Below are 27364 nucleotides of genomic sequence, written 5' to 3'. Positions count from 1 at the left end.
TTCTGTGAGGGAAAGAGAAGGCAATGAAAAACAGAGTAGCTATATTTGTTTGTAGAAAATGTATTTAAAGGTGATTTGCAATTTTTTTTAAATAACTAAATATATTTTTGTATAGTACAACTTTATTTTTACAGCATCTTTCATATAAGCTGTATCCCAAGACGCTTTACAGAGTTAAAGAATAAAGTTACAGAATTAAACAAGAGAGAAATCAAGAGTTTTAAGTAAGGACAAGATTTGGCATGGGACAGAGAGCAGATGAAGTGAGGAGGCAGAGAAAATTTCCATATAGCACAATCCCGAAAGGGCTCTTGCACCAAGAGTGGAAGGGACAGAGAGCTGGCCATTCCTAGACGAGTGCTTGGATTCTATGTTTACTTGTAGCATATTATTCGGTCATTACATGACTGTGTGCTGTAGAGAGTTCCAGACAGGGTGGGATTGTTGGTGAACAAGGAGACAAAGCTGAAACTCAAGCTTTGTGGAAGTCTGTTTCATTGGGTCAGTAGTTGTATCTGTTTTCCTCAATAAAAACCTTCCATTCAAGACAGACTGTATGATTCAATAGAACAGGACAAGTGTTAAAATGAGTAGGAAAGTAGAGACGACAACCAAGCAGGGCTTTAAAAACCAAGGGCAATTCTGAATGAGATCCTTGGAGTGTGGCACTCAAGTACACGTGTTCTAAAACACATCCTATCACCATTTAACCCAGGGCAGTTTACATCTCATTTTTCAGACTTGTGGGGCATCACCAGCTATGGCTTCCTAACTTCTCCAACAGGAGAGCGGTGAGAAGGTAATTTTTCAGAGATGGCAATTTGATGGCACTGCGAATAGTGGGACAAAACCTAAAGATCAAGTGTGAAATGTATTTTGTTATTGTAAGCATCCCTAAGGCACCTATCAGCATAATATTAGAGCTCACTTTACACAGCAAAAATATTTCCCTATCATCAGGAGCAAATATCTCAAGGCCTCAGCACACCAACAAGCAGAATTAGCCAGATTTCTGAGGTGCATGTCAGAAAGTCTCTCTAAAGACGAGTACTGGAATCAGAAACATCTGTGCGCTAATCCTGACCTTGACACTGCCTCCTTCTACGACCTTGGGCAAGTCACTTAATTTCTCTACGTGCCTCCGTTTCCCCATTTGTAAAATGAGGTTTCCTTTGCTGGCGTTTGTAAAGTGCTACATAATGGCTATGATGTTTTAGTGTGGTAAGGGCACTATACAGAAATCATATTGCAGGTATTGACCTATTCTTTCTGTATCTTCTTCTCGCTCTTTTAAATCTATAGCTAAACATAGCAGGGTGAGGGTTTTTCCCTTAAAGTTGCTTTCGCTCTCTCATCTCTGCACTTCCTTCCCCCTCTCCACCACAGAGAAGTTGTATCTGATTCCAGTGTCCTTTATGAACAAACTATTTACTGGAGTGCTAGCACATTTCAATATCCTGGTACTGCTTGGTTTCATACCAGTCAAGGAGTTTGGAAAAGTCCTTCCCGACCGCAAATATGGTGATCAGTTAGACCTTGAGCATGTAGCCAAGACTCACCAGCCAGGACAAAAATTCTCTGTAGTAACTCAGAGCCCTCCCCATCTAGCATCCCAGTTTGCTTTCCAACCAGCTGTGATGTTTGTGGGTATGTAGAAGATTCCATTTTTCCAGAGATGCCCAGACTTTAGCCTGCAGGTGACAGATTCTAGAAAAACATTTTTAAAAGCCTTGATAAAGGGTAAAATGCAGCTAAATCTGTAGGGAAGAAAACAATGCAGAAATAGGGATGGCTACAGCTGCTGCCTTTTAGATCATTTGGTGCAGTCCTCTGCCTTTTAGCAAGTTGCTAAAGCAGCATTCAGTTGGGCAAGATTTGGCCACCAACATTTTAGATGGTTGCCTGACTGTTTACACCATGTAGTCCATCATTACATTGCTATACTGAAATCCCATTCTGAAAAGGAAAAAAAATGCGGGAGGACCCCAGTTTTCTGGAACCTTCCATGAAAGAAAAAAATATATAAGAGCTAGCTAATATAAAATGCTTTGTTGCATATCGGAAATTAACAGCAGCTCCTTTTTATCAAATACATGCTGCTGTAGTTGAGCCAACATAGATTGTGGCCAGATTTGCAACTTTTGGTCTCATAAAAGAAACCACCATTTTCAGAAAAGATCTCCCTACACCAATCTGCTTTGAAGTGCTTCCTACAATCATGATAATCTGTTCCAGAAACGGGTCAGAACAGAAAGCAACATTTTAAGGCAGCACATGAAATACATTTCCAGAAATGCTTTCAGTTACACCTCAATAGCAAATGTGCTTACTTTGTCATCTGTGAAGGCTGGCTGTGATAAGCATGCATTTCCCCCCACCCCCCACTCCCCCCGATCTATTGCCTTTTAATCATACCTATCAACTCAATTGTAACTGAGAAACACGTTAGCTTTGCTATTTATAACAAATTGGAGATATCTAAATTCACAGAATCATAGAATTCAAGATCAGAAGGGACCATTATGATCATCTAGTCTGACCTCCTGCAAGATGCAGGCCACATAAGCCGATCCACCCACTCCTGAAATAATTCTCTCCCTTGACTCTGCTGTTGGAATGCTCCAAATCATGATTTAAAGACTTCTAGTAGCAGATAATCCACCAGCAAGCGACCCCTGCCCCATGCTTCGGAGGAAGGCGAAAAACCTCCAGGGCCACTGCCAATCTACCCTGGAGGAAAATTCCTTCCCGACCCCAAATATGGCGGTCAGCTGAACCCCGAGCATGCAGGCAAGACTCTCCAGCCAGACCCTCTGGAAAAAGGCTAACAATATCCTATCATTGACCCTTTGTAGTAATTACCATTGTGGCACGTTATTGACCTATTGACTAAACCCGTTATCCTATCATACCATCCCCTCCATAAACGTATCTAGCTTAATCTTAAAGTCATGGAGGTCCTTCGCCCCCACTGTTTCCCTCGGTAGGCTGTTCCAGAATTGCACTCCTCTGATGGTTAGAAACCTTCGTCTAATTTCAAGCCTAAATTTCCTGACTGACAATTTATATCCGTTTGTCCTCGTGTCCACATTAGCACTGAGCTGAAATAATTCCTCTCCTTCCCTGGTATTTATCCCTCTGATATATTTAAAGAGTGCAATCATATCTCCTCTTATCCTTCTTTTGGTTAAGGAAAACAAACCGAGCTCCTCAAGTCTCCTTTCATACGACAGGCTTTCCATTCCTCGGATCATTCTAGTGGCCCTTCTTTGTACCCGTTCCAGTTTGAATTCATCCTTCTTAAACATGGGAGACCAAAACTGCACACAATACTCCAAATGAGGTCTTACCAACGCCTTATATAACGGGACTAGCACCTCCTTATCCCTACTAGAAATACCTCGCCTAATGCATCCCAAGACTGCATTAGCTTTTTTAACGGCCACATCACATTGCCTACTCATAGTCATCCTACAATCAACCAGGACTCCTAGGTCCTTCTCCTCCTCCGTTACTTCCAACTGGTGCGTCCCCAGCTTATAACTAAAATTCTTGTTAGTCATCCCTAAATGCATAACCTTACACTTCTCACTATTGTATTTCATCCTGTTACTAATACTCCAGTTTACAAGGTTATCCAAATCTCCCTGGAGGATATCCCGATCCTTTTCCGATTTGGCAATACCTCCCAACTTTGTGTCATCTGCAAACTTTATCAGCCCACTCCTACTTTTGGTTCCAAGGTCAGCGATAAATAGATTGAATAAAATCGGACCCAAAACCGAACCTTGAGGAACTCCACTGGTAACCCCCCTCCAACCCGACAGATCACCCTTCAATACGACCCTCTGCAGTCTCCCCTTTAACCAGCTCCTTATCCACCTCTGGATTTTCATTTCGATCCCCATCTTTTCCAATTTAACCAGTAATTCCTCATGCGGTACCGTATCAAACGCCTTACTGAAATCAAGATATATTAGATCCACCGCATTTCCCTTGTCTAAAAAATCTGTTACTTTCTCAAAGAAGGAGATCAGGTTGGTTTGGCACGATCTACCTTTCGTAAAACCATGCTGTAATTTGTCCCAGTTGCCATCGGCCTCAAGGTCTATAACCACTCTCTCCTTTAAAATTTTTTCCATGACTTTGCATACTACAGATGTTAAACTAACAGGCCTGTAGTTACCCGGGTCACTTTTTTTCCCCCTTCTTGAATATAGGAACTATATTAGCTAATCTCCAGTCAAACGGTACAACCCCCAAGTTTAGAGATTTATTAAAAATCATCGCTAATGGGCTTGCGATTTCACTCGCCAATTCCCTTAATATTCTAGGATGAAGATTATCCGGGCCCCCTGATTTACTTCCGTTAAGCTGTTAAAGTTTGGCTTCCACCTCAGATACCGTAATGTCTACCACCATATCTTCATTCCCATCAGTCCCTCTATCACTATTCCTTAGCCCTTCATTAGCCTCATTAAAGACCGAGGAAAAATATTCGTTCAGATATTGTGCCATGCCAAGATTATCCCTAATCTCCACTCCGTTTAAAGTTTTAAGCGGTCCCACTTCTTCCTTCTTGGTTTTCTTCCTATTTATATGGCTAAAAAACCTTTTGCTATTGGTTTTAATCCCCTTCGCTAGGTCCATCTCCACCCAGCTCTTTGCCTTTCTCACTGCTTCCCTACACCCTCTGACCTCAATAAGGTAGGTTTCTTTGCTGATCCCTCCCATTTTCCACTCCTTGTACGCTTTCTGTTTTTTCTTAATCACTCCTCTAAGACGCTTGCTCATCCAGCTCGGTCTAAAACTGCTACCTACGAACCGTTTTCCCTTTCTCGGGATACATGCCTCTGACAGCTCCTGCAACTTCAACCTGAAATAACCCCAGGCGCATCCGCCTTTAGATCTCTAAATATGTTAGTCCAATCCACTTCCCTAACTAGTCGCCTCAATTTAGTAAAGTTAGCCCTTTTGAAATCGTAAACCTTAGTCTCAGATGCAATTTTGTTTATCCTTCCATTTATTTTGAAATTATGCCATTGCATTTTAAAAGAGACCCTTTCAGGTTAAAAATTCAGGATCAAATCCTGCCATCCTGACTCAGACAATACTGCAATTTCAAAAGCAAGGAGTGCCTAAGTAAGAACCCCAAGAGCTGCACACATTTAAAAGAGCCCAATCCTGTTCTCATTTAAGTCATTGGACACTTTATTATTGAGTTCCACAGATGCAGGATCAGGCCCCTCATTTATGTTACAAATAACACAGTTATATCTGTAATAATTTAAGAGTTGAAAGCTTATTTTCAACACTTTGCACTGCTCATTTAGGTTTGGTTTCTGCTATCCTAACTCAGGCTGAGAAGAGCTTTACTACGCTACTAGTCCCATTGGAATCAGTGGGCCGGATCCTCAGCTGATATAAATTGGGGTAGCTCCATTAAGCTCATTTAATAGTTAATTTGGTCTACTTTGTGTATGAAAGTACAACTCAACCCAAGAAAGAATGGCAGAATGTGGCTCTTAATTCCCCACCATCCCTTCCAGTTCATCAGTCTGGCCTGCGAAACAAACAAGACTCATCCATTTCACTTCTGCTTCTAATCCATTTCAGAACTGGGTCTCATGCTTAAACGTTTGTGGTGCTTGTACCTCTTTTTAAAAAGCCTGTTTCCATTGGCTTGTTCTTACACAACCTTATTTTGGAGGGCAAATTTGACCTGACGACATCCCTATATAACCCTGTAACAGATAAGCCAAAGACTTTTTAAGGACATATTTGTGTGACACTATAGGCCAAACTGTACTCTGTTACTCTGGTCCAACTTCAAGATGCCAGGGGGGTTATGCCAGAGTAAATGAGAAAAGAATTTGGTCTGTAAAGTGTTCGTGGATCTCCAAGTCCTTTGAGAGCTCTGTAAAAGGTCAGAGTACCATGCTGCCAGAAAACAAGAAGTTTTCATTAAGTGAGACTATACCTCTACCCCAATATAACACTGTCCTCGGGAGCCAAACAAATCTTACCACATTATAGGTGAAACCGCATTATATCGAACTTGCTTTGATCCGCCAGAGCGCACAGCCCCGCCCCCCCTGGAGCACTGCTTTACCGCATTATATCCAAATTCGTGTTATATCGGGTCACACTATATCGGGGTAGAGGTGTGTCTTCCTGAACTTAATACACAGACTGTTACTTAAAAGGTCCTAATCCTTAGGCATAGCAGTTATCACAGTTTATGCCAACCCAACCCAACCAACCTAACCTGGTATTAGATTCATAACTTTGCTTGATCCTGTAAAATCTCCTTCACTGGTAGTCTCATTGAAATGAATAAGACTTCATGCACAAAGACAGACCACTCACAAGAGACAGTTTTTGCATGAACATGCCTTATGGCAGCATGACTCATGCTAGCTAGACATTGAGACTCAATCCTCATCTTACACTTTTGTTTAAAATGTCTTCTCCGGAGTGTGTATTTGAGTACTCTTCGGTAAGAGGGTGCGTTTCCATGGCTGGGAACAGATGCTCTCAAACTTCCCCACGTCAAGCTCTGCTGATACAATCCAGTCCTGATTTACAACACTTTCCGCTAGCCCAGAACATCCCATCCTATAACAGAAGGTGGTTTCCCAGAGATACTCCAGCTCTTCCCCAGGCAAATACCTCTGAATCTTAGTCCAGACCTGCTGTTCCATTCCTAGACCTCCCGTGCCAATAAGCCTCAATCTTGACTTACAACTTCGTTGTTGTACTAATCTTTACCTTGCCCCCAGCTATGCTAAAACACCTCAGTCTTGACCTGCAGCTCTGTGGTATTCCAGTCCTCCCCACCTCCTACAGATCTGCCACTACACCTCAGTCCTGACTGCCAGCACCCTCACTGCAATTTACTGTAGGCCGGGGGTTTTCAAACTTCATTGCACCGTGACCCCCTGCTGACCAAAAAAAAAAAAAGTTATTACACATCCCCAGGAGCAGGGACCGAAGCCTGAACCGGCCCAAGCCATGGGGCTCAGGCATCTGCTTCAGCCCTGGCCCTGAGCAAATCTAATACCAGCACTGGTCACCCCATTAAAATGGATTCATGACCCACTTTGGGGTCCGAACCCACAGTTTGAGAATCACTGCTATAGGTTATTTATCGGTGGGGGGGGGAGCACATTATTTCAGGAATCAGACGTGTGGTGTAACAGTGGGTACGTCTCCACTGCAGCAACAACAAAAAGGCACAGCAGCGACTCTCAGAGCCTAGGTCAACTGACTCAGGTTTGCACTATGGAGCTAAAAATAGCAGTGCAAACATTCCCGCTTGGGCTGGAGCTCAGTCTCAGAGACCCACCCCCCTTTCTCAGTTTCAGAGCCCAAGCGAGAATGTCTACACTGCTATTATTAGCCCATAGCACAAGCCAGTGCACTTGGGGTTCTGAGACTCACTGCCACAGGGGGTATATTTGCAGTGTAACCATACCCAGCAAGATCTACTGATGAAAACAGCTATCTAGATTTATTAATGGTAAACACCTGCAAATCCCAATTCACATGTGGATTTCTTACTCACACAAGTAGCCCCAATAAAGTCAACACGATTGCTCACGGGTATTAGTCATGTGGGCCATTTGCAGGTTCAGGCACTGGGTTTGCAATGAACAATTTTAGATTTGTCACCTCTATGCACACTGAACTAGAATAGAACAATCACTTTGTCCAGCTGTCTTTTTAAGTGATTTAGCCTTTTGGATGCCTTACCATCTGAACTTTACACAGTGATACTTGGCGGGGAAGGAAGGCATTGTAGCTTCGGCCTTCTTAAAATTAACTCACGCCAGCTATTATCTGAGGCACCATCATCATCTGTGAAACTGTGTTCAAATGAAGAATCAATAAATAAATATGAAGAAGAAATTTAGGGAAAATGAAGTGCCATTAACACTGCAAGAGTATAATGAACTCATCATTCTCAAAGGCAACGCAGCAAAACCCAGCTGTATGAGGCAACCAAAGACAAGCAAGTGTACAGAGCTCATTCCAAATCTAAGTTGTTTTAATATTTCAAAGACACATTAGAGGGAACACATCACATTAGCAACACCATGATGTACAGTCCTAGACAAATACAGCAGATAGCTGGTAAATTACTCTCCTGGAAACAATTTCTGTTGGTTAAGGGAGGACATGCTAAGTTTAATAAGATGTTATTTACTTGTTTTTATTTTAATTAAATCTTTATATATCAAGAATGATCCAGTTCCACTTCAAAAATACTGGGCCCAATTCTGCACACGTTTACCTAGGTAAGCAGTTCTCTCTCAAGTAGAAATCCTATTGATTTCAACTGAATTATGTGGGTGAGTAAGTATTTGCAGGATCATGTTCATTGTTTAAAGGCACGGGACTAGGACTCGGATTCAGGAAAGCACTGAACTGAAGCACTAACTCAATGGAACTTAAGTATATGCTTATATATGTACCTGTTTAAGTACTTTCCTGAACTAGTGCCTAGGAATCATGCGTTCTGGAGTCTAAACTCATCTCTGCCAGTCACTCACTGTGTCCTTTGGCAAGTCACTTAGATTTCTGAACCATTAATGGGAGGTCAGACATCATTATTAATTATTGGTATTGCGGTAGCATCTAGGAGCCTCCACCATGAGTAAGGAGGCGACTGTGCTAGGTGCTGTACATATATATACCCCTTGACCACTTCATGCTACCAATGTATTTCTTCCCCATTCACCATCACTGGTATTTCCTGGCTACATGTAGAATACTAAATTCATTATTTTTTATTTTAGATATTTAGTTACTAAGTAATTAAATAATAGTTGAGCTGCCTTACTATGGATAAGCATATCAGACTTCAGGCAAATGCCAAGTCTCGTACTTTAAAAAACAAACAAAAAAAAAACGCATGTGCCCTTGAGATATACAGTGGACCCTGGAAAGGTCACATTGTGGAACATTGTATGGACTGACAGGACATTCATTGATTGTCCTGTATAATCCAGCTGATTAAAAAACTCTCTCATCATTTATAACAGAAAGGGAGGTGGGGTAGGAGGAGAACCTGCGATCACTTTAACAAACTTTTGAGACCTGGACAATTCTCTTCTCCCCTCATACATACAGGATCTATTAGGTCTCTGCATGTGTCTGTGTCTATTGCATCGGTCCTTCTAGATGATCTGTCCAGAACGAGCCTCTAGCCATGACCAACGTTTCATTTTATGAGACAAATCGGCACTCTTTAGCTGAAACTGCAATCTAAACAATTTATGCCTGACCTGGAAACAGCACAGCAATTACACCTGGACAAGAGGCCATCCTTATTCAGCAACCTCCTGTCTTTCATATAGGCAAGAAAAAATAATAATTAAAAAAAAAAATCTAGTTTCAGGTTGACCAGAAAAAACATTTTTTTGGGGGGGGGGATTGTGGGGGGGTGTCAGTTCCCAAACTGAGGAATCAAATTATTCACACAGCTCTAACTCTGTCCAATTTAGAATATATGCTATCTGAGGAACCACCTAATCAGACTCCATTCCCACACCTACCAGATCAGGGCGCTGCTGGTGCACGGTCTCGGTTTCAAGTTCACATTGTCTCTGCCTCGCTCGGTCTTCAAGCATCCCAAAGTATTCCCAGACTTAGATCCCAATCCTATGCACTGATCCCAGTATGGGCAGCCCCCTGTGCTCACTCAGAACCCCTTGAAGTTACTCTACACAAGCACCGAGATCCAGTGTACAAATCCAGCTGCAGAAATGAGGATTTTGTAAAATTCTGATCCTCCTTTATTAGGAAACCTGTTATTCAACCAGTTTGTTTTCTGTCCTCCGAGCGGTTCCCTAAGACAGGTATCTACCCCGGTGCCATTAATAACTATTATGGTCATTTCATAGAAACCACTATTTGACCAATATGTTAGAACACTTTTGGTACCATATAAGCAACTTCCATTCTGTTATGTTCTGAAAACATTAAGTAAAATTAAAGCTACTTATAAATTTCTGAGTACCTTGCATTATCTTTGGATTGATTATTAAAATGAAAATATTACTATTAAAATGAAGCACTTGGAACATATTACATCTATCACAGCTTAAAAAAAAACAACACCACTTTAAGTCTATGAATGGATGTAGTTCATTCACTGATACGTGCACCACAACTCCTCCAGGGAGTTTCACAAATTCACATGATCTCTCACAGAGCCGGATTTTGCATCTGAATCTGTGTTAGATATAAAACACATGTAAAATCCCATGTAGCCAGACACAGTTCCCTCTTGGCTACACAATACACATCTTAGGAAGCATAAATTATTACAGAAAGTGGTCTGGAATAAATTACGTTGAATAAACTGACTTCAGATCCACCTGTTTTCAGCACATAGCAAATGCATTTTGCTAAAGCCACACGCTTCTATTCTAAGCGAGGTTTTTTTAGAATGTTTTTGAGAATAGAAAACTACTAGTGGATCACCCACTTAGGGCCAAGTCCTGGAGTCTTTACTCTAGGGTGACCAGACAGCAAATGTGAAAAATCGGGACAGGGGGTGGAGGGTAATAGGAGCCTATATAAGAAAAAGACCCAAAAATCGGGACTGTCCCTATAAAATCGGGACATCTGGTCACCCTACTTTACTCACAGGAGCTATAAGCTTCAGTGGACTGCTCAAATGAGCAAGGCCGTAAGCAGCAACTATGCCAAGAGCCTGATTGTACTTGGTGCTAAACTCAGAGACACCTACACCACCAGTAAAAGGAGGGCCCATCAGCACCTTGAAAGATCCAATCATAACACACTATTCCAAATTTTGGAAACTGTCTCAGTGATCTAAAAGCAAGAGCAAGCCCTTGAAACTCAACAAAATATCTGGCAGAGACCAAATACATTACAACAATTCTGAATGGTAAGCTGTTGCATTCCAGCTAGTCACATGAACAGGAATGTTGCTGCAGAATGGATAAACTTGAACCTTTGTAACTGGCACATTGCATTGGGAATCAATTTCTTTTGCCTCCTTCCAATAATCTTACAGTCAAAGTAATTATATTTTGAACCTAGCAAGTATATAGGCATTTAGTCAGCTGTATGACACGGGGAGGGGGGGAATCCTTGCTCATTCTGCAAACCGCTACTTAATGAAAAACCAATCAGAAATTACACAGTCTTATTATAAACGCGCAGTGTGGTCACAATCGATTTGGGAATTAAGCCTCGCAGTCGGCATGATTGCTTGAGATCTCATTTAAAGCTCACTAAAATAAATAAAAAATACATAGGCCCTTATCCAACAAAACACTTAAGCACCTGATTAACTTTAACCACGTGAGCAGTCCCATTGCTGGATCAGGACCACATTCTATAAGTTGGTAACATATTCCATGCATAATTACCCCACAGATTTATACAGCTATGAAAAAAATCATATAGATCATAGACACACGTTCCAGAACAATGTAACAGCTCCAACCCATCAAAGTTTACACACTGGTCAAGGGAAGTTTGTTAAAAGCACAGAATAATTTATATGGTCATTGAAATTTGCTAATTTCTTTCTCCCAGTGTCTGACATAGACCCAGTCCAGTAAAGCATTGAAGCACATAGTTAGCTCTGAGCCTGTGGGCAATCCCACTGAAGTCAATGGGATTTCTTACATGCTTAAAGTTACATGGGTGCGTAAGAACTTGGCTGGACTTGGTTATAGGGCTTGAACCTGGGATAGAGGGAAACAATGAGGATAGAGTACTCTACATGACAGTGAAATTATAACCAAGGTAAACCCCCCACTCTTCCACCAGTATCCAGAATGTGCAAGGCACTGTCCACAGAAATAGGAAGACATTGTCCCAGACCCAAAAAGCTGTAGAAATCTTTCCTTACTCAGGTAATACTCCCATGAAGGCTAGTGAGAATTTTGATTAAAGAAAGAGAGATTGAATGCATCTATCAAACCAATATGTAGCTGCCAAGAAAGAAAGAGAAGGGAGCCCGGAACAACAATATATCCACATGCCATTATGTTATCACACCTTGCTGTATAAGCATGTTTGTTTTTTCTTAGAAGGGAAACATAAAAAAAAAAAATACTGGTATTTTGTTCCCACTACTGGCTAGATATTCTAGAATGCAATCTTCACAATCATGTTAAATGTTACAGTCGGGCCAGCTGAACTGTGCTGTAACACTTTGAGATAGTCTCTTGCAGTAAATCAGAATAATGCGAGTTGGAATACTGCAAATTCACCACTGCACAGAGGGTCAGCAAAATATGTATCTCTTAAGTAATATTTTGAGATCTTCGTGGAATTTAGGTGCTGAATGGGGCACAGGGGAAAACTTTAACCTGAGAGAAGCTTTCCAATCATCTCCAACCTTATCTGTACTTGATTTTAAATAACAACCTCCACTTTTTATTAAAATGTATCAAACTACTGTATTTTGTGCTTCTTCATTTGTAAAGCAAGTCTTAAGAAACATAAGAGAAATATTAAAGCCAGATTGTCAATTTAAACTTGGCCCAATCTTTTGTGTGAAAACAACTCTCTCGAACCGAAGATTGATACAAATCATGGAATCATTTCTAAGATTTTTTTTTTAAGAAATAAACATTCCTCTTCATTATTGGAAACCCAAACAGTGCAGCCTCATGAACCTTGGAACCAGTTACGTGAAACTAGCTTGATTGATTTTTTTCTTTGTCCAAATTGAGGGAAATGCAAAAATTAAACAAAAAGAAAAACAGTGACGTACATTTGGATGTGTCTGTCACTTTTAATAATCAGAAAGTCCTAGTAACAGATAAATGTGTATTTGCCAACTTATGCCTTTATACTGGTAGCGTTCCTTGAACACTGAAATATGTCACATTCAGTTTTATAGCAAAAGATATGTAAAATCATATAAAGATTCCAACTATGTGAGTAAAGAAAGGGTTAAAAGTTTTTAATGCACTTCTTAAACAAATTTCTGCATGCCTGATCAATATATTTCCCTAGGCTGAAAATAAATTAGTTCTCCTAGGAAGCAAAGGACAGAACAAAATGTCCATTTCTCTTTCTTGTATGCAAAGTAGTGATATAAATGCCCTCCAAGTAATTTTCATTAACTGCGGTCCAAACCTAGGGCTTGATCCTGCTGATTGAGATCAATGGGAGTTTTGCCTTGCCATGGACTTCAATAGGAGCAGGACAGGGCCCCTGTAGCTGGTATTTTTCACAGTTGTCAGCCTTCTTAATAGGAAGAAAGGTGGCTTTGCAACCATATGGTATTATTTTTAACCAAAACATTTCACTGGAGAAATTTAGGCATGTTACAAACCAAGGTAGTCATAAGCTTGCTACTTCATGCTTCAAATATTCTTCCTTTGGGGAGATCTAACAATGAGGCCTTTGATCATGTAACTTTTACTCGGGGAACTAGTCCTGATGACCATTAGTGGAACTAATCACCTGAGTAAGGGCTGCAGGATCAAACCCTACATTACCAGGTCCTGGTAGGAACGGCAAATGAAATGTTAATACCCAAGGCAGAAACTCAAAGGCACAGTTCCAAAGAGTAGATTTCTTTGTAGTATTGTTTGATACTGCCCCCTTTTGCCCAACAACAAATCAACACCTAGACTCCAGACAAAACTTTGGATGACATGCCGTTATTTTCAGTACTGTAAAACATGATCATGCAAATGCTCTCATTTAACCCTAACATTGCTGCTCGGTGCTCTAAAGAGAGACTATTAATCAGGGCTATCTAGCACTGCTGTGCAAACCTCGTTTAAAAACTGGCTGCAATTTGCCTGGCAAGATCCTTTTAAAACAGAAAACCCTTCAGCGATATTCTTCAGTAACATTTCCTCCCTGGTACTAAGGGCCTGTGGTCCGATCCTGCTTCAATGTAAAGTGACTTAAATGGGAGCAATACCTGAGTAAAGACTGCGGGAGCGGAACCCCAGCTCACCACGTGGAGCGAAAGGCAGATCAGGCAAGACCCTCAGAGACCTTTTGAAATTAAGCCCTTGTTTCATTTTCTCCAAGACACCCGCATTGTCTATCAATCTTTGGGCATTTCCAATACACCCATCCCCGTGCTATCTTTCTGAGGCTGAGGCTGTGTATAATAAACGGATGGGGCCACCTTGCTACAAGTCATTCCCCCCTGTCCATTCCCCTTTGCCCAGGGCCCCCGCTTCAAGCTTTTGTCTTCTGATCTGAACTCTCTCCAGCTAGCCCCCTTTCTCCTCTCTGGTGAGCGCTTCCTAGGGGTCATACGAGGGCAAACGCCTTGTCAATTGCCCCAACCTAACAACAGGAGGGTGGGACAACAAACAAAGCCAAGACCCACATTCTGTATGGCAGCAGCCCCTGGACCACTTCGGGATTAACACGTCCCTGACAGGCTGAGGACAAAAACATTAATCTTTTTAAGGATAGAAAAAGGGAAAGGGGGAAATCGCCCCCCTCTAAAACAGCATAAGGCCTAACATGCACCTCAAAGGTTCCCTACTGGAATCTGCTTTATGCATCACTCAATGTAATTTGGAAAAAGTTTTAGTCGGAGGGTTTAGAAGAAGAAAAACATGCATGATTCAAGCAGCTGTTAAGAAAAAAAAAAGAAGCTATTTTAAAACCCTGAGTAATCTGGTTAAATATCAGCAGGATTTTCCTTCTTGCCACCCCCTTTCTCTCTGCAGTTTTTGACTAGCGTTTTCTCCCTTGGGTACCTTATAAATCAGGCATATAGCCAAGTTAGAGCTTCTCTGTAGGAACAGTCGTTTGTTCCATCTATGCGGTCTCCCTCCTTCTTGCCTTTATCCGCCCAGCTTTTCTACTGAAAACAGCAACAACAACATTTGCCATCCGTTCAGTAAACAAATACTGAGCTGGGAGAAGAATCTCAGCCCTGTTATAACTTTTTGCTTTTAGTTGGTTTCTCTCCTGTTTGCAGAGCAATCAGCCCAGGGTATCAGCTTGGATCTGAACCCACCCAAAGGCGCTGAGATCAAATCCACTGCAGCCTAAACAAGAGTTTAGGCAAACAAAGATATTAAACAAAGGCGTGGGCATTCTTGTTTAGTGCAAGCTTAAATTTCACCAGGAGCCCCCCACACACTCACACAAAACAGTTAGAGAGAGATCAGGAGCTGGGAATCTCACATGCTTGCAGGGTTGTTTTTTTTAAGTGCAGGAACTAATTTAAAAACCCGAACAGAGCGAACAGTGTACAAGGAACCATACAAGTGTACTTCTCCCCAGTTACTTCCCAGCAGCGATCTAAGCCCATAAATAAAGGGGCAGATTTAATAACGGAGTAATGCGGACTTGACAACCCCTTTAAAATATCCTCCCCCTCCCTCCTCCCTTTGTTTGTTTTCTTTAAGGAAACTAACACCGTCTGGGTACTCACGCTCCCAGGCAGCACCCTGTGGCAGGTGGGAACTGCCGGAAAATACAGACCTGCAACTTTTGGTGGGTGGGTGTGTATGCGTTGGCTCGGCAAAAATGTGTTTTAGGTCCCCCCCTCCGCCCCCACCACCTAAATTTCCGACAATACATGAAACCAAGGAGCCGTACAAGGCTCTCTGGTTCCCTCTCCCCCTCTGCTTTTGATCTTCATCAGGACGTGAGCTGAACGTTAATGGGCCACCCCTACCACAAAGACAAATTACCATGGGGGGGGGTGGAGAGAACCATTCATCCACTTTTCCTCCAAGGTACTGCGCCCCCCTACACACACACACACCCCTCCCGGTCTGTGCAGCCCCGGCGAGTGGATTTAGGGGAAGAAAAAAGAAATCGCCTCCACAGCCGCCTCTCCTAGTTCATTTCCTCTCCAGCGCTCCGGGTCCCCAACTGCAAACCCCCCCCCCGCCCTTCGCTCTACAGCCCCCCCGGGGGGGGGGAGATGTGAAAAGGGACCGCACAACCCGGAGACACACACACACACACACACAAGGTACAACGCAGCTCCCCAGCACCTCGCCTCCCCTTCCCCGGGGCGCCGCGAATCGCCTCGCACCGATCCCTGTTGCTGCGGCAGCCGGAGCGAGGAGGAGGTGAAGCTACACAATAGCTTTTCTCCAAAGACCCCCCCGCGGCTTTGCCATCCTTTCTCCTAGGCACGGCTCCCCCCCCCCGCCCCGTTCCCATTTACCCCACCCCCGCACGCCCTGAAGTTGCTAAAGTTTGCAACTATACCCCCCCACACACACCCACCCCTCTCCCTTTTCACTTACACAAACACACACACACACCTCTCCCTTTTCACTTACACACACACACAGGATGGCTCTTACTTACTCTTCGGGGGCGGGGGGCAGTAACTCACTTGCCCACCTTGCTCTGGCTCAGCTCACACGAGTCCCCCGCTTCTCGGCCACCCCGGTCTCCCACGCGCGAGGCTCCCCGCAGGATCCCGGTGGGCGGCGGCGAGTTGCCGGGACTGAAGTCGTCCCCGTCCCTCCTCTCGCTGCCTTCCAGCCCGGAGCAGCCCGGCAGCTGCTACCAGGAGCGCTTCCACTCTTCCCATCAGGGAGAGGCGGAGGGAGGGGGGGAGCCAGGGGCTGGCAGCCCCACTCACACTGATGTCAACTAATATATTCAAAGTTCACCAGGGCATTTATGGACCCGCCGCTCCCTCTCTTCCTCGCGGCGCGCACACCGCCTGGCTAGATGCTCCGCTCCCGCTCCTCCTTAGCGGCTCCCGGTGCAGCCCGCGCCTTCCTCCGTAACCACACTCCAGGAGCCCGGGCTCCCGTGCATCTTAAAAAAGCCTGCACGCGAGACCCACGTTAGCCGTTTGCACTGGGGCTCGCCTCTCTGATAAAGCCGTTGCAATATTTGTCCTTGCCTCCTCGGCCAGGCACAATGCCTGCCTTGTGTGCGTTTGCTGAGGAACTGTTTCTCACGGGCTTACCAACTGCAGAGCTGGGTGTTTTCGCGTGCAAGCCTGCTCGGCGCAGGAGTGAATAGCCGAGGGCATAATGCAAGCCCCCGGCTAGGAATGTTTGCATTTAACCCATTAGGCGCGCAGCATCGTTTGCTGCCTGGGCAGGAGGTGGAGCAGGCGGGTGCTGTTTGGTTGCAGAGGGTCTTTTTTGGAAGCAAGCGAAAGTGAGAAGTTTAAACTTCGGCCCTGGGAAATCTTCAGAGCAAAGCGCGTTAAGAAGCAAAGGAAATGCACACAAGCCACTCACTCCCTCTCTCTTCTGAGTGGAGTTTCTACGACTACAGCGAGCAAACGAGTTCAGTTTGGAGGGAAACCTGAACACACAGCCCGGGCAGTAAGGGACTCATCTGTCAGGTCAGCTTTGGACCAACATTTGGGTTCTAGAGACACCCTCTTAAAGTTCCTACAAAACCTAAGACCAATGGAACTGTCTCCCTGGAACGTCCCATTGAAATTGCTTAACAAACAAATATTTCCCTGCACTGATTGCATCCCCCACACTGCAGCTTGGTGAAGCATTAGGAAGATTATTTGCTTTTTGGGAATGCCCACCCCACAATGGATTTATGTGATTTGTAAAGCAACACGAAGGTAGGGTTCCTGCCCCACACAGTTTGCAGACTGGGAGACAGAGGGGAAGGGAAAGTGGTCATGGTGATGTTGCCAGGATGCAACCCCATGCTCCAGATGTCCCTAAACCTCCAACTGTCAGAAGTTGGGACTGGACATGGGATGGATCACTTGATAATTGTCCTGTTCTGTTCATTCTGAAATATCTGGCCCTGACTACTGTAGGACTAGATAGACCATTCGTTTGGCCCAGTATGGCCACTTATGTTAATTGCCCTTGCTGGGTGATAATGTTTTCACATCACAGTGAGGTGAGTGTGAACCAGAGGGATTTATCTCCAAGTGCCTCCAATCTAGCCATAATCAGCCACTTGGTTTCCTTGTAAGGTCCCAGGGTCCAAGAGAATCTTTAGCAGAGTTTTGAATGCAGAGAGGATAGTAGCAGGAAAGTGAAATGAAACTGAGTGGTGTGTTTTCTAGAGACAAGGTAGGTGACTATCTTTTACTGGACCAACCTCTGTTGGTGAGAGAGACAAACTTTCATACATCTTCTTTTTCAGGTTTGCTTTGTTTTTGTTATTCTAAACTGATAGAAATACAAAGTTTAAAAAAAAAACACAGGTGAAAAGCAAATAAGATTTTTACAATTATTTCACTTTTAATACTCTGAGGTGGTGTTAGTAACGCAAATGAGGACATTTGTTGTTTTTTTAACATTACTTTTAATCTGATGGTATTCATTTAATAGCTACTGCATCTTACATAGATTTAATAGTGATCTCTCAAGTACTGTTTTAGAGCTACATTGGGCCATCTAGAAGCAGCTGGTAGTGGCAGGGTGTGCACAACATTGTGCCAAACAACACAAACACAATGCCACCAGAATTCTGTGGGCAGCAGGCATGGTAGGCACCCTGCAAGGCTAGCCCGTGCAGGGGAGTGGTTAGGGCTGTGTTCCCCTCCATCCCCCTCACTGAGGCCAATCATTGGGATTGTATCAGAGCCCTGCACACAGCTGCAAGGAGGTGAGGGTTGGGACAGGCTTCTTGAACCTCACTCCTCCTCCCTGCAGGGCATAGGTAATCTAGCCCTTAATAAGGATAGACTCCAGCTTCCATTGAAGGCAGTGGAAAACTACACAGGTTGCAGTGCAGGCCAACCCATACTGAACAGAAGTTGATCTGAATGTGCTATTGCTTGTGATCACATGCTAAACAGTGCCAGGAGAGTTTACTTCAAGACAATACAGTGGTGGTTTCTCCTGAGTGCTTACACTGCAATTGCATTTATTGGGGAAGGAAGGAGAAGGGGACTTGCCATCCCTCATTTCAGTGAAATTTAGGTGTTAGTACAGACAGGCATTAGTACTATAGCGTGGCACATTTTGTTAGAGCAGAGGTTTGCCCCAGTGGCCTTGCCCAAAATTCTATGCCCTTATGGTTACCCATCTGGTTAACACCCTCCATCTTGCAAGTGGTTGCATCTCGTTAATGCTATATGTATATTGTCACTCCAGGATCCTTTGCCCTGAAAATTGGTACCTATGGCCCTAAATAAAAATTTTAAATTACTAACAGTTCAATATTTACATTAGCAATATGTATTTCTTAAGGTGTTTAGCTGAAGCTGTATAGAGACAGTACAATAAATAACTCTATAGTAAAAAGAAATACATCAAGGGGTTATAGTGACATTACAGATTACAAGATGAGAGCCTCAGTTACTTATTTCCAGAATCCCAAAATGTAATTTTCTTTAGCGGCAGTGTTTCAAGATATATATTAAACTGTTTCTATTCAATAGACTAATCCAGTCATATTGATATTGTCAATATGTTATAGTTATAAAACAGTGTGATTGTAGGATGTCTCATCAATGCTAATATGACTATACATCATGTTGGTGGTGGGTTTTTCAGAAATCATATCACAGGAAAACGGCGGTATAGATCCACTGATGTAGTCATCACACAATAAATAATAATCTGTCTATTCTTTGCCTGCTCTAATTTCTCTGTCCTTCTGTAATCTTGTTATAATTTAACTCCGTGATTGCATTCTTTAACTCTGCAAAGCATTTTGCAGTACAGTTTGTATAGGAAAAATTTTCTATATAAAGCTATAGGTATAATATTTTCAATCTGACTTCCTTTCAAAAAATGAGATTGAAAAGCAGGGGACTGGTACTTTAAAAAACATTTGAATTGTTTTCTGATTGCAAATCTATTGCAATGCCACAATGGGCTCCACTCAAAGTTATACAAAGGAACTAGTCTTGATCTAGTCCTGGTGTAGAATATATTGTTCCAACTGCCCCATAAACCTCTCCTTTCTTCCCTGTTCATCCAGCCTGGTCCACTTGTAGGATATGATCTGAAGCACATGGAAGCCAATGGAAGAATTCCAATTGACTTCAGTGGGCCTTGGACCAAGCCTTGGAACAGCAATGCCACGTATGTGAAACTGCTGCAATGGAATCATTAGTTCTCTCTCCTGGTCAGTGTAGGCATGTGATCGAGCAGAGTCAGGAATTTGGAAGTGAGCAGTCCTCTCCATTTTTCCTGTCCTGCATTTGTTTTTCCCTCAACTTCTCTTTACAACTGTAGTTTTATTTGGCATTTACATAGTTTTTAGGGGGTTGCCTTAGTTGTCAAGTGTCTTGTAAATATCTTGTGTTTCTCCATGTCCTTAACATGATGAATGATTGCAATCTTACTGGATGTATTTTTGTTCCGTTTAATTATATTACATTTTAAATAACTGATGTGCACCAACTTGGGCACAGAGAGGAGATTATATCTCCAGCTCTGTAGGCATCTGATAGTACACTAGCAGTTTTCCTTTTAAAATTTAATTTGGAAGGGATGGGTTAGCTGTTAGCTGACACTCCCTGCAACTGAAAATCTAAATCCCAGAAGAGTCAACTCAAACTTTCTTTCTTGTGAGGTATGAAATTTAAGTACTGAGCAGTGTACTGTGTGTGGATGTTTACCACAAGCCCTTGTAAACCAAGGTCCTCTCTGGTCTCTTTGAACATTAAAGATCCCACGGCACATTTTTAACAGTGGAGTTCTCCCCTTATGTCCTTGAGCAAAATTTATCCTCCGATACTGTTGTGCTACCTTTCACCCAAAAGGTGGTGGCAATTCAGTGGAACTGTACATATGTAAATTGTAGAGAGCTTTGGGACTCAAAGTGTTATATAAAATAAAGCCATTGTAACATTTCTATGGCTACCTAGAATTTCATGGTTGTCACTTTGCTGCAGATTGTGGACTCTTGGAAGTTCATGGTGATGGCAGCAGGGATGAAACTTAAATCTTCCATCCCTAATGCAGAGGACCCTATCTCTTGAGTTAAAGTAGAATCTCCATTAGCTGTTAGCATTATAGGGCCAATGACATCTGGTTGTTCAGTTCAGAGCAATGTACGTGAATAGTCAGGCTATTACAATATTACTTTCCACTTGACATGACATACAATCAGTTTTCTGACCTCAGAATCCTAGCCCCTATTCCAGACCATTATACAGACTGTATCAGGGCTTTACAAGACTTTACAAGAAAGAGCTCTCGCTGGCCAGACTTTGAACTGTTACTATTTATACTGACTACGGGCCTCTTCTCCCAAAGAATGGCCCTGCAGGACTCATTTGTTATGGGGACTGGTGTCTGGGATGAAGGCCTTTCTTCTGTGCGACTGTTCCTTTTCTCCTTATTCCTCCCTTCTCTTGATTTCTTCTTCTGGACTTCACCTTACACTGCATGCTATGTGAAATGCCCTGTACTGCATGCAGATGTTTGACAGCTAAACTAAGGACAGATATTGCAAAAAGGATTCAATCTGGCAATTGCATACTCCTGCCCTGCATCTCCCCCCAGAAAAGTGTTCAATGTGATTTTCACCACTAGGTGGTGCTGATGCATCCTAATGCTCTCTTGAGTATGGTACAGAGGAGGGACAGATTGCCCTGGAGAATTCACACTCATGAGGATGTGTCCATCACACCAGCAAGAGTGAGGCTACAGGAGCATATGTTTAGTCACAGGGTGTAATATATAAAATCTGTGCCCTGTAGACAGTAGTTGAGTTGCATATTCTGTCTGAGGGCCCACACTGCAAGCCAGCGGCCTGGCCTCAGGAATCCCTGCACATTTATGTCGCTCTGAGGGTGGCCAAGGGTTGGGATAGAGGTGCAAGCCAGGGAGACTAGGGGAAAAAAATCTTATTGCTTAGGACAAGGCAAAGTGCTGCCTGTGCAAGTTGAAGTGTTGCTGACAGACAGGGCTGGGGAGGCAGGTTTATTACCATCAGCCATAGCCCTGCTGAACTGTCTGTCAGCAGGGACAGTGACACACAGGGCTAAGTGGACCAAAGAGAACTGAGCTGCCTTAGGCAAGAGAAGGAGGAACTAAGCTGCCAATCCAAGGAGGGCGAACTAGCAGATATCGGGCACACAAACAGAGTCTTGGGGGGAAAAGGGGTGGAATCAGAAATACAGTGCGGAGCCAGCCTGAGCCTCTTAGAACATGTGGCCTGCTAGTGCTTTGATCAGAGATCTGCACTGAGTGGGGAGGGGAGAAGTTGCATTAAGGTTTTTCAGTGACTGCCAGGTAGTTCAAAGGGAGTAACCATTGCAAGAAATGCAGCTAAAGTGTCACTTTCCAGCCAAGCCAGAGAAGGCTGTGTAACATCTGTTTGAACATAGAGAATTGGTCTGTTTGTTTGTAACTGAACTGGCTGGCCAGAGGTGCTCCAACACTTCAGTGCATTCAGATTAGTCATGCTAACAGACTTCAGAGACAAAGGCAAATCCACAGAAAAGTCTTGCCATTGGCCTTAGCATCTGGATACCAGATTCGCATGCGGGTGGCTGCTCTTGGTGGTTTCAATGCTTTGACTACATGTATTGACCTAGTGATTTAAAAAAAAAAATTGTCACTCTGCCATAAGGGGCTGGACCACTTCATATATATTGAGGGAAGAGGAAAAGGAGTGTGGTTGCATTTAAAATGACTCTTAATACCATCAAATCCACATCAGTGCATGCACATGTTTTACCGGCAGGCCACCTGCCTTTCAGGATCAACTTCTCTTAACCTTCTCATTGTCCTCTAGTGCTGTAATGGAAGAATGTGGGTTTGCCACAGCCACAGTGAATGTAATCAAAACAAACCCACACCTGTGTAGCAAAGCAGTCAGACTGAATGGCCTAACTGGCCTGCTGGCTACAGCTCTGCTCTTTTAAAAGGTGAACTGGGACCAAAATGTATTTCTGAATGGATTCGTAGGGAGCACTCGACAGCAGGCTATGCTAGTGGAAGGTCAGGGCTCGCCTGAACGATCAGGTCTAGATTTCATGCCACATAGCCATTATCCATAATATTTAGGTATAGGGATTTTTGCTTAAATTTGAAATGTTATCATATACTCTCTGTTGCAGCTTACAATCTCAGACTGGTGGCAATGTAACTTATACTAAACAGAGGACAAAGCTAAAGATATGATCCCACGCAAGAGTCAGGCAGGCACATTGAAAGCAAGAAAATAAAAATGAAAAGCCCTGGGGACAGTAGCAGAAACAGAACCAGCAGAATGCAGAGAGGCCTTTAGACAATTACAGCAGCAACTGTATTTCATTTACTGGGAAGATGAAGTGAAAGCTTGAAAACTGGAAAATCTGTTTTCTTGTCATACAACCAAATTTTAAGTTTAGGTGCCCATGAAAAAGTAATCTGCAATTTTCCCATCCTGAAGCCAGGTACTGTTAATTATCAATCTTCATATGTCCATTGGTGTGATAAGGCAGGCAGGTATCAACATTGCTAATACAGGTAAGACCTCTGGACTTCTGAGTGTCTCTGACTGACAGATGGGGGGAAAAGGATCGTGGGTCTGTCTCCATAAACAGAGAAGCCTAAAGGATTTGTGGACTAGAAATTCATTTGACCATGTTGGGGATTGGTCCTGCTTTGAGCAGGGGGTTGGACTAGATGACCTCCTGAGGTCCCTTCCAACCCTGAGATTCTATGTGTCTCATGTGTGGCCCGAGACACATTCCATTGTGTGGTGTGTATCTGCATTACTGCAGCTCTCCCAACACACAGTAGCCAACCATTTGCTGCCAGGTAAAAAGGAACAGTGAAAAATTAAGTTATAGCATCACCACAGTAAACTAAATGGTTCAATCCCACATTAGGAACCTGTTTTTCAGCTCTAGCTTTGAGCCCAAGAGATCATATAAATTATAAACAGTTTCTGCTTTGAGACTGGAAAAATAAAACCAGACTCTGGATTCATGTATTGTACCAAGGATAACTTTATCACAGGGACTGAAAAATTCATTGTGGAACTCTCTCCAGGGTAAGTCTGGGGACCCTATGTCTCATTTGCTACAGAATTTAAGCTTTCAATGAAAGGCACTTTAGTTGGGTGGATAAAAGATCATAGTGATAAACTTGATATAAAAGTCAGAATAAAATGGAGCAGTGGTTCTCAGCCTGGGCTCTGGGACATCCCTGGGGGGCTGTGAGCAGGTTTCAAGGGGTCCGCCAAGCATGGCTGGCATTAGACTTGCTAGGGCCCAGGGCAGAAAGCCGAAACCCTGCTGCGTGAGACTGCGGCCCTGGGACCTGACCCCCACCACTGGGGCTGAAGCCGACGCCTGAACAACTTAGCTTTGCGGTGCCCCCTATGGCATAGGGCTGCAGGCAATTGCTCTCCTTGCTAGTCCCTAACCCGGCCCTGGCTTTTATATGCAGAAAAGCAGTTGTTGTGGCACAGCTGAGCTATGGAGTTTTTATAGCATGGTGGAGGGGGACTCAGAAAGTAAAAGGTTGAGAACCCCTGGAATAGAGCCACACTAGAGCTCAAGGATCTGCTCCCTGCTCAGCCACTCATTTAATTGACTTTGGATACATCAACTAGGAGTAGTATCAGAGGGGTAGCCGTGTTAGTCGGGATCTGTAAAAAACGACAGAGTTCTGGGGCATCTTATAGACTAACAGATGTATTGGAGCATGAGCTTTCGTGGGTGAATACCCACTTTGTCAGACGCAAGTGCGTATTCACCCACGAAAGCTCATGCTCCAATACATCTGTTAGTCTATAAGGCTCCAGAGGACACTCTGTCGCTTTCAACTAGGACTAGATTTTCAAAGAGCTCAGCATGCAGCAGCTCCCATTGTGACACTTTTAGCTGCAGGAACAGGGTAGTAGCTCTTTAAAACAGTTGGCTCACAAACTATTTTAAGGGATACTATCCTATTCCTACACACTGCAACACTTACAGCACCCAGTGAGCTGTGCTCTTTGGAAAATCTGCCCCCAACTGTGGATGTTGTGCTCTTCGAAACGCTGACTCTTAGCCTTTCACCTCCACCTCCTTTACACTACGTGTAATATACTGACACAGAGTAGCCTGGTTAATGAAATGCAAAGAACTACCAAAGTCCTTCCAGGGAAGAGGTGGAAATAGAATGTTGGACTTCCAGGCTCCCAGCTCTGTGCACATTCCCTTGGGATATTCTGGTGGAGAATGCAGTGGAAGGAAGAGGATCTTCTTACCAGATTCTAGTTCTTTCACAATATTTGAAAATCATGGTCTGTTTGCAGCTATTTTGAGCACTAAAGAGTCAAGAGCACTTGGCTAACACAGCCATATAGAACGTGTCCTTCCATAGCTGCACACTTTTCATGAGCTTGAGTAAAATACCTTCTAGACATGCTCAGTATGTGATAGTCAAATACTTACCAGTCAGTCAAATCAAAGCCAATTAACTTTCAAACTTCACCCAGTTTGGCTGCAGTGTTGTTCAAATTAAAAGGTGATGAGAATTGTTTTTAAAGGGGAAAAAAAATTTCCGCCCCACTCTCTTCTTGCTTTTAAAAAAAAAATCATAACTATTTATTCAAAGTTGAGAAAAGTCACATTTGGGCTGAGATCACACAGAGAAAATTTAATCCACCAGATTTATACATTTCAGAAAGTTATGAGTGATTGAAAACGGGTTTAGAATAAATCTATCCTACAGCAGCTGTGACGAAATGCCCACTATCCCAAGAAATGGAGCTGAGGCAGGGATTGAAATCCAAACTTTTATCTCTGACCTTTGGGAAAGTTCCGACCCAAACTCCTGTCCAAATCAGAACTTCACCGCTCAGACCTGTCACAATGATAGGCTTGAAATGGAATCCTGAACCTCATAACCCTCCCCCAACCCCAACCGTGGGAAGGTTAGAATCCGGACCCAAACTTTGTGGCTCAGTCCCCTCTCAGAAGGTAAGATACTCCATTCTGCAACATTTTGATATACCTGAAGGACCCCAGCCATGTTGGGCTAGAACCCCTGTTGCAGTGGGTTGGCAGGGAGATACCTATGGGGCTCTGCACTGGCACCTTTCTGCACTCTCCTTTTTGTCTTTTTTTTGGGGGAGGGCACCCTTTTTAGCAGTTTGTGCGCTGTCCCCCACACTCCCCAGGAAGCTATGTTGTCCTGGGGGCAGGACCTAAAGGGAACAATTCCAACAAGAGAGTTTTCAGAGAAGGAATAAAAATTAAAAGAAAGACCAGGAGTGTAGGGATCCTGCTCTCGTCAAAGCCCGTGGGAGTCTTGCCATTGACTTTAATCCTGGGAGCTGGATCAAGCCCTTAGGTCTCCATCCGAGGAAAAGGGGAAAGCCCCTCTTGGACTTACCATCCTGTGGCAACTGGACTGCAATTGGCCATCTCAGGATTGTGTCACACTTTGGCCATCTATTAAGCGATGGGCTAATAAGGAGTCCACTTAGAGGAGTTTACAGGGGGGCACAGTACAAACATGAGATTGTTCCCATTTTTCCATTTGTACGATGCTGTGTGGTGAGTTGGCTTGGCAGCAATATCACTCATTCACAATTCTTGCCTTTGCCTCTGTAACTAGGTAAGAGGGAATCAGTGCTACCGTGGAGAAGAATGGCAAGCAATAAGCCCTATGTGATGCAGCTTTGTTTTAATCCAGGTCTCACAGCCCACTCTGAAACCAGTGCCCTGAACACATGGATGGGAGCATGGAGAGAGACCTGTAACAAGCAGTGTTCACCTGAAACACTGTTAGAAGATGTTGATCCTGCTGAGAGCGGGTTTCCTGGGTTCTACTGACTCATGGAGATAAGTGGCTCATACACCCACGGAGGGTTAAAGAGAGGTGGGAGTAGCTTAACACAAGAACCAGGGATCACCCAATGACATTACTAGGCAGAGGTTTTAAACAAAACAAAAGGAAATACTTCACCTAACACAATCAAGGTGTGGAACTTGCCCAGAGGGAAATGTTGAAAGCCAAAAATATAACTGGGTTCAAAAAACAATTAGGTAAGTTCAAGGAGGATAGGTCCATCAATGGCTCTTAGCCAAGATGTTCAAGGATACAATCCCATGCTCCAGGTGTCCCTAAACCTTCAGCTGCCAGAAGCTGGAACTCGACAATGGGATGGATTACTCAAAATTGCCTTGTTCTGTTCATTCCCTCTGAAGCATTTGGCACTGGCCTCTCTCAGGAGACAGGATAGTGAGCTAGATGGATCGTTGGTCTGATCCAATATGGCCAGTCTATGTTCTCTGAGAAGAGAGGATCTAGAGTGTGGGCTGAGTTGTCCTAAGAGGAGCTAAGACTGAGCTGAACTTTGTTAATGTTTCTTTTTTGTTCATAAAACTATACCCCAGAAAGACAATGAGTTTGGACTCGCTACACTGTGCACACTTTGTTTCTAGAGCAAGTTGGAAGAGGTGGCTGCTCACAATACCTCAGCAAAAGTTTTATTGACACAACAGCCCATTATATTACCTTAAAGCTGAGAA

At 43.5% G+C, this 27364-nt stretch overlaps 1 protein-coding gene and 1 long non-coding RNA gene across 6 annotated transcripts in view; one reads left to right on the top strand and one right to left on the bottom strand.

The window, feature by feature from the left end:
* SEMA5B (semaphorin 5B) overlaps nt 1-17288 on the bottom strand; it is a 351645-nt gene extending 334357 nt beyond the window's left edge. For 2 of the 5 annotated variants that reach the window (XM_039494195.1, XM_039494194.1), the window contains exon 1: nt 16309-17288. The gene's annotated coding sequence lies outside the window, so the exon portion shown is untranslated. The remainder of the gene's footprint in view (nt 1-16308) is intronic. The other 3 variants (XM_039494196.1, XM_039494191.1, XM_039494193.1) reach the window with 3 other exon arrangements.
* A 634-nt stretch (nt 17289-17922) lies between these two features.
* On the top strand, nt 17923-26539 carry LOC120374464. The gene is made up of 3 exons (XR_005586117.1): nt 17923-18018; nt 19876-19979; nt 26448-26539. It is a non-coding gene; the product is annotated as an uncharacterized LOC120374464 (long non-coding RNA).
* The last annotated feature ends 825 nt before the right edge of the window (nt 26540-27364 follow it).

Source organism: Mauremys reevesii, linkage group 11, assembly GCF_016161935.1.
Source record: "Mauremys reevesii isolate NIE-2019 linkage group 11, ASM1616193v1, whole genome shotgun sequence".
Classification (NCBI taxonomy): Eukaryota; Metazoa; Chordata; order Testudines; family Geoemydidae; genus Mauremys; species Mauremys reevesii.
The sequence above is the reverse complement of the archived record's forward strand: the minus strand, read 5'-3'. Positions and strand labels throughout refer to the sequence as shown.